This window comes from Micrasema longulum, unplaced genomic scaffold (genome assembly GCF_059751315.1).
Source record: "Micrasema longulum isolate JH-2025_06_02 unplaced genomic scaffold, ASM5975131v1 h1tg000334l, whole genome shotgun sequence".
NCBI lineage: Eukaryota > Metazoa > Arthropoda > Insecta > Trichoptera > Brachycentridae > Micrasema > Micrasema longulum.
This window is the reverse complement of record NW_028277538.1, coordinates 510,951-520,108: the sequence shown is the minus strand read 5'-3', so window position 1 is coordinate 520,108 and position 9,158 is coordinate 510,951.

Below are 9,158 nucleotides of genomic sequence, written 5' to 3'. Positions count from 1 at the left end.
CTCAGAGACCCTTTCTTAATCTTATCAATTATGCTTGTCTCAGATTTTCACTCTCGCCTGATTTCATCATTCGTAACCCTGTTATACATTGATTTCCCACACATTCGTCTAAGAGATCGCATTTCAACCGCGTTCACTCGGCTTTCATCCTTCCTCTGCCAGTTCCATGTTTCACTTCCATGCATCTTCCATGTTCCATATTCCCTTTTCCTTCCAGACTTCCATATTCCCTTTTCAATAATGTTCTCCCTCTCTGTTGCAATAAATTTAAATAGTATAAAAGTAAATTTTGTATACAATTTACCAGTCCTGAAGATACCTTCTCAGGCGAAAGGGCTCGTTGATCAAAATGAAATAAAAGTGAAACTCATTGATAATTTTATTTTTAATTTTATCTAAATCATCAAACATATTTGGTTTACAAATTACTAAATAGATGGAGAAAATTTTGGGGAAAGAATGTAGAAGTCTAGACATTTACAGGGTTTATGACCTGTCATTTGTTAGTTTAAGTGACCATTTTACACACTGTGTTACATTCATCGTTTTGCGTATGTTTGAACATCCATATTCCTGAAAATTTTTACATCTGTTAATTTTAGCGAAGTAAAAGAGCAGAAACCTGTATCGTCGTGAAGAAATTCATCTGACTGAATTGTGTCACATACTAGGCAACGCCTGAAAACATTTTTTCACTTTTTCTTGAACCAGACAATGTTTTAAGAGTGTCAAAATGTTTGTAGACCAAAGACTAGATTTCACTCTATCTTCTTCTTCGTCTAGTGCCTTGCCGGGTCCCCCCGACGTTGGCGATCACTACAGCGAAAGCATATGTATCTGTCCTGCGCTAATTTTACATTTCGCAGCCAGGACGACTGCTTAATGATGTACTCGCCGTGGTGATTCTTGGGAAAAGATGACCAGAGTGGTTTCCCGTTGCCTTCTCTGGTGGATTTTCTGTCGGGTTTACCTTTCCTCGCCTTTCATTCTCTCGTTATATGGAGTTATTAAGATTTACAAATTAAAACAAAGATGGAGAACACTTTAGATTAGGAAATGTGGAAGTCTAGGTTTTACAGAAGGTAGTTAACAATTTAAAACAAAATACGTTTCTTTTTATTTAAAATTAGATAACACATCAGTAGTGGTTTTAAAATAATTATAAAAAGAAAATTAAATTATAAAACAGTTTTAAGATTACAATATAACTAGAAAATCGAAAAGTTAGTGCTAAAAACATTAATTTTGTTGAAGATACATTATCGTTCACCACCATTGAATTAGTTCAAAGGGTTTGTTCTATAGGAACCATACCCTACATTAAATACATCCGATACATATCGGGGTTCTCATGTGGGAACAATACTTACTTGTAATTTGGTAAAATTGAAAAATATTTGTTTTTATTTTTTAACCCTTGACATAGAAATAATAGTTGTGTTTAACCGATGGGCCAGATGAAACTGATGGGTCAAAGAGGGCCAGATGCTAACTTTGAATAACTTGATAGTTAGAACGATTGCAGAATATTTGTGTACGTTAGATCTTCGCGAATTCGACCACATAACTGAACATCGCACGCAACTACACTGGCTCAGTATCAGGCATAGAAGAAACATTCACATTCTATCCCTTCTTCACAATATTAAAAATAATCCCACTTCGCCTGTTTATCTGAGAGAGCTCTTCCAACCTCTATCACAACACGGACTATCTCTTCGTTCTAGTGACGAGAGAGCCCTTTTAATACCCTTTCGTTGCTCTAATTTTCTTATCTCCTCTTTCACAGTAGTAGCTGCTCGATTGTGAAATAATCTACCCACTAATGTTAGAGATGCCTCTTCTTTATTTACATTTAAGTCAAGATTGAAATGTCACTATCTAAATATTTAAGTTGTTCCTTTATCCTTCTTCTTTCCTTCCCATCCCCTCTCCTATTTTCACATTCTAGTGTTATTTTTTTATATTCATAGTATAGTGTTAATTTTTGTTTTTAATTGTGTATAAAATTGTAAGATTCAATATGCCCATGTACTTGTAATTTTCACAAAATGAACGGTTTGGGTAGGTGGTAGGAATAAATTGCCTTAAGGCAATATGCCCGCCCTTATATGTATATAGAGTGTTAAATAAATAAAATGGGTGTAGTTGAATTTTTGTAGAAACAATTTTTTTTACTTGATTTAATCGTGTATGATTTCTTCGATAAAGGGTTACGAAGCGAGGGATAGAGGAAATGTGAAATAATGGCTTTATGGAAGGGGTAGAAGGAAATTAGTAGTAACCTCCCCCCTCCCCGCCCTAATTGTCACCCACCCCTATTGAGAGAGTGACAGAGGCCTGAATGCAAATTACGAAATGCATTATTATCTTGTCGCGACCACCTTTATGGATAGAAGCTTTTCCCTAGAATTATGTTTAATGATACCTTGAATCCAATAAATTAATATTCATCATACCCCTTATATTCAACCGATCATATTATACACTTTCCTATACTAAAATATGTTAAGTTGTGACTTAACATTTACTTGATTGAGTTGTGAATGAATATTGACCTTATTCGTTTAACTGATCGCTGATCGCCATGTACGTGCTCTACAAACGAGTGATTTTTGTTATTTTATTTGGCGTTTTATAATATAAGTACTATGGGTATACATAAATCTATACCATAGTCCAGAAGGAGCGTAGAAGCATATTTGAATACATCGGACTGTGTCCAAATAACCCCCCACTTTGCCCCATTTTCGCCGCGCGCATGCGTGAAGTCGCCGCGTAATGTTGCCAGATCGCGAAAAATATAATCATAACACAAATGTAAGATAATTGAATAATATATTGAAAAAAAAGCCATTTGCTAATTTCTCTAAAATATTATTGTTCACGCGGAAACATTGATTGACACAACAGAGTAAATAAGTAAGGGTCATTTAATAATAAAGATTAATTAAATCAATGAATTTTGAACAAAAAAAAGTATTTTACATAAAACGGATATTTTTATGTCATGTTAAATCATATTTGATGTTTTAAATATCATCTCGGTCAAATGTCCACCACAGCGTTGTTTAATCAGAGAGGTCCAATTTTCATTAGTTCTCTCGTTAGATGATCAAAATAGCGTTAAAAATTGACTACCCTGGCAATGCTAACAAAATGTCCATTTTGTTTTCTTTGACAATCTGACAAATGGAAAAATAATTTGATTCTTAAGTAATATGATTTGTAAATTTACTACTTACACATGAAATGTGATCCCTCCCTGTTTATTTTTTTATCCCAGCACTATTTCTATACTTAAAAACGACACAACACGGTAATTCCGCATAATTCCCCCACTATGCCTCATTTTCACCACACGCATTCGTGACGTCGCTGCGTAATGTTGCACTATGGGAAAAATATAATCATAACACAAATGTAAGGTAAAAAAAAGTAATCTGTTAATTACTCTAAAATTTTATTGTGCACGCGGAAATATTGATTGACACAACAGAGTAGATAAGTAAAGGGTCATTTAATAAGAGTAATTGTATTAATGAACTTACTTAAAATATAAAACCAATTTTATTTTACATAAAATGGATATTTTTTATATAATGTTAAATAATATTTGATGTTTTAAAGATAATGTCGGTCAAATGTCCACGATAGAGTTGTTTAATCGAAGATCCAATTTTCATTAGTTCTCTCATTAGATGAGCAAAGTAGGGTAAAAAAAATTACAACCCTGGCAACACTAACGAAATGTTCATTTTGTTTCTTCGACAATCTGAAAGATGGAAAAATAATTCAATTTTTAAGTAATGTATTTGTTACATACACATTAATTTGCTAATTATACGTGTTTTTATTTAAGGCGGGCATTAAATGTCTTTTTTTCATAGCATCGGAGAGGATCTTCAAGACAGTAACAGGAATACAATGTTCAAATACCTTCGATACGATTCTCATATGTATCATATCACCCCATGTCCGCTCCCTAGTTGGAGCATATGGTATCGACAAAGAGTCTCTATGTATTTTTGTCGGCTGCCAACTCCTTTGCGTCCTCCCAAGTCAGGTTCTCGTCCCGAAGTTCTGACATAAGCTGCCGACGAACTGTCAGCAGTGGACGTCCAGGACGTCGAGAACCTGATGCCTTGTAAAGTAGGCAAGCGTGGTTAAGACATCCGCAGTTTATGGCCTATCCCAGCGAATCGCCTCCGCTTGACGACAGTTGTCACCGGAGTTAACTGTGTCCGTTCTCTTATTTTCTCTATATATATATAAATTTATAATATATCATGTTCAATATCTATTGACACAACATACATCAGTTTTATTAGGGCTGGCTGTTTTCTGAAAAATGCACATCTCCGGTTGTGTAGCCAGTCAGGCTTTAAAAATCATCAAAACTGGTCAAATACATAATGAAATATTTTTGTGCCATGGAAAAAACGAATGAGTGCATCATTTATCATTTGTCAAAGTAAAAACATTTCAACTTTTGTATAGATTCAATTATTCACTCTTTTCACAAAAGTGTTACATCAGTTTAACTTTTCTATAGATGGTTGCTTTCTGCATAATTACGTTCATATTTAAACCATCTCTATTTATTTATTTGACTTTTTGTTCATAAAATTAATTGTACATTGGCGGGCTTATTGCCAAATGGCAATTTCTTTCGACCAACCGATAAAATAAAAGTTTTATTTTTATAATTCAAGTTAAAACATATTCAATAGAAAATAAAGATAAAAAAGCTTAAGATATTTAAAAATATTAATTAATGTATTTGTATATAAATTACCTTTAATCAATACCATTACTCAATGGGAAAAGGGAATAAAGAGGGAAGAGGAAAGGAGGAGAGATTAAGAAAGAGCAAGGAGATGTTTCTTCAGACGTGATTTAAACAGAGATACTGTAGTAACATATTTGATGGTGGATGGTATATGAGTTAGAGAAGAAAGATGAATTGTGGATGGGTATTAAGAGAGAGCCTTGTAAATTAGAACGAAGAGGTAAACCATGAACTGATAAGCGTTAACTGCGGTATATAGGAGCGTTAGGACTATAAAGTACATTGAACAGAAGTGAGAGGGAGTGGTAATCTCTCCGCTGTCTAATTTTGAGCCATTTCAGTTGCCTACGATAATCAGAAATGTGATCTCTACACATTACTAAGACTAAATATGTTGTATTTTATAAACGTTGCCTACCTTAGAACAGGTATTTACTATATCCAGTTAGGATCGACTGTACCTAATATGTTTGCTTATAATTTAATTTGACAAAGTTCTACTACATAATTTAATTTAAATCTACCCCTTTTCACTGTTTTAAAAACAAAACATATTGTATTTAAAAAAATTGAAAATGATAATAATTTTGTAAAACGGAAAAGAAAATTTCATTCTGATACTCTTTTTCCTCAATTTCAATTTTGTCGGTTTTACTAGGCACAATCAGTCTGACGTATAGTTGTCTTATTCGGCAGAAAACTTCTTTTAAATATCTGTTCATTGAATTTCTCTGTTTTTGCAGAACCTGCCTGCTAATCATGGTAACGTCAGTAGGAAGAGCAATGTCTTCACTCAATTGCAACTCTTCGGATATCGACATCTTTCAAGTCACTAAAATAAAGTTCCGAGAGAATTGCTTCCTTTTTTACCATGTATATTCTGAACTTCTCCGTTTTCGAAATTCGTGATTTAGGTGTTACTTTTGAAACCAAATTATCCTTTATCAGTCATATTAATAGCATTAGTAATAGATCACCGAAAATGTTAGGTTTCATAATCAGAACCACAAAAGATTTCAAAGATATTGGTGTACTTAAGGTAATGTATACTTCATTCGTTAGAAGCATTTTTGAGTACAACTCTACAATATGGGCTCCTCATTATTCTAGGCACCAATATTACATTCGAGTCCAAAATAAGTTTTTGCAATTTATTAATTTTAAATAAGGTGATATTATCGAATTTTCAGATTATAATTTGTTATTAGCAATGTCTTTACTCAACCGTATCTCTTCGGATATTGACATCTTTCATATTAGTGAAAAAAAGTTCAGAGAGGATTGCATTCTTTCTCTATAATTGCTATGTATTTTTTATTTTTACCATTTTTGTATATTTAAATTTTAGTGTTCATTTTTTCGCTTTGTGTATGCATTGAATTTTTTTGTTATGTACATAAACGTTTTTAAAATAAATAAATTGAAATAAATTGAAATTGAAACTGAAATTGAAATTGTATATTTTGAAATTGAAATTGTATATTTTGAATTTGTTAAGATTAAGCGATAGAAGAATTATAACTGACTTACTAAATTTATATAAAATAATTCATGTTTGATACCCCTGTAATATCTCACTAATTAATTTTAATGTACCAAAAGGATATCTCGGCAAACCTACCAATACTTCGACTTCATATGGTAAAAATGCAGTCATCAATAGACTTCACACTCTAGGCAATAAGTACCAAGACGTTGGTGACTCATAGCATGTCAAGTTTAGTACATACAGGATGGCCCTTCACCTGCATTTCATGGGTAGGAGAAGCTACTACCTAATTGCTCTGGATAAGATTTTTTTATCATTTTGTATTCTTCAAAATTGTTTAAATTTCTTTATTTATGTTTTTTTTCTTTTCTTTTCTTGATTTTATTTAAACGTACAAAATATTTCTCTCCATCAATTTTTTTTATATCAGTGTGTATTTATGTATATTTATACTAGTTACCTAAGTAGTAGTTTTAAATAAAACATGTATTTTAAAACTAGTATAATTTTTAAACTGTGTATCTTTTTTATGACTCCTTAATTTGTAAATAACTGTTTTGTAATAATTTGTTTTAAATACCATGTTTTACTTGTAATTCCACTTACATGAATGTTTTTTATTGTATATGCAACTAATAAGTAAAAGGCACCAAGTGCCGTTTATTTCAATAGAATAACATATATATATATGTCATATTCAAATTCTTTTGTTAAATTTTATTTTGTGATGTACGTAAACGTATAAAAAAATACAATTATAATAACAAAACACTCGAGGTCATCAGACGAATAAATAAATCAAATTGTATATGACTCGCTCTAGTTCCTGGCCGCGGTTGATCTTATCATGACATTTCTGTTCTCCAGAACAAAGTTCACTCTAACACGGAAAACACACACACATATACGCACCCTCATACACCCTCACGTAAAGGGTAAACAGCGAACGATGAAAAATGACAAGTCACGTGATACACTTATTACACAAAGAGCTTTTTATAAATAATTTAACGAAAATACATAACGTGTGTATCATAATATTCAGATACGAGGAAGGGCATGCATTTATAAACCGGAAACTATTTTTAGATTAATTATGGGAGAAAAAAAAATAAGCTTTTACATTAAATGCTTTTCAACATTCATTTTCCCCTTGAAAATTTTAAGCTGGTAATTTGATCGAAATTTGTCAGCTCGTATTATTTTCCATAAAACTTAATATTTTTGAAATACTTCTGAAATTGCCGTTTTTATAAACTAGCCAGACAATTTAAACGTTGCTAAATTAATTTAAATACTTTTCGCTTTAAAAACATGTTTGAGTCATCACTTTTTTTTATTGAATATTTTGTACGATTATTTTTTCTAATATTTCTTGTTTTATATAAAACGATTTGAATCCGGCAATGCTTTGCAAATATTAGATTTGAGTACCTATAATATACTCGTAGATTAAATCCGAAAAAAATCTTGAGGTACATTAATTTTACACTTGGATATGAATGTTTAAATTACGATTTTTTAATGAAAACATTAAATTATGTGGTTTACACTTAGCGTTAGAAGAAAAAATATAGACTTATTAAATTTATTCTGAATTGTAAATTCAATTTGTTTTCCCTGCAATTGCCATTAGTACTTTCATCTCCGACGTTCTGAGCAGTTATTTGGTTTTTCTATTTAGTTTTTCTACTTGGTTTTTCGTATTTTTTATTTTTTCTCTATCTATCCTCGCCTCTGTTGTATACACCATGATTTGATCTGACACACGTTTTGTATATCCGAATTATGTTTCCACTAATCATGTGTTCATTGTGCTATACGACATTTCTTAGGCATCCAGATGTTTACTAACTGAGATGGATATGTTCTCATCATCACTATGGCAGGATCATCTGCATGGCATGTGATGTTAATGACCTTATCTCCTTTAGTATATTCCCTCCTTTTTTTATTCTTAAAAGTGTTTTTTTTATATACATTTATTCTGCTTGTGTAAGAAAAGGTTTTAGGCGTATATATTGTTTATTTAGTTATAAAGGTGCTAAACTTGCTTTGTTTATTTGTTGTTCTTAATATGTGTTATTTTATAAAGGCTAATATTATTTATGTCCTGAATTGAGTTGTTGTAACTCCTAAGAATGTAATTCAACGTATTATACTTGTAAAATACTTTGTGTTTTATGATTTATAAATAAAAAAAAAAATAATATGGGATTGCCCAGAACTATCATTTTTCATCAAATTCAGGGTGCCTGGAAGAATGACCAGTGCCAGACAGTCGTCGAATTAAGGTTAGAGAGAAAGCAAAGTCTATGAACACGTCCAAAGAAAGCGTTTGTTGCATATCAAAAGAAGATTTAGGCATGGGATAGCTGACCGCGCGCTGGGTGCCGCGTTTGCTCACTCCGGACCAAAAACGTGTTCGAATGAACAATTGCACCGGCCTGTCATGGCATAGAATTAAGAATAGTCCAGAGGGAGCGTAGAATCATATTTTAATACTTCGGACTGTGTCCGAAAATCCTCCCACTTTCCCCCACTTTCGTCGCGTGCATTCGTGAAGTCGCCGCGTAATGTTGCCAAACGGGAAAAATATAAATATTTGTTAATTTCTGTGTAGTTTTATTGCACACGCGGAAACATTGATTGACACAACAGAGAAGATGAGTAAAGGGTCATTTAAAAGGAGTAATTAAATTAATGAACTTTGAGATTAAAATATAAAACAAATTTTATTTTACATAAAACGGATATTTTTATATCATGTTAAATAATATTTGTTGTTATAAATATAATGTTTGTCAAATGTCCACCACGGCGTTGTTTAATCCGAGGTCCAATTTTTATTTCTCTTATTAGATGAGCAAAGTGGGG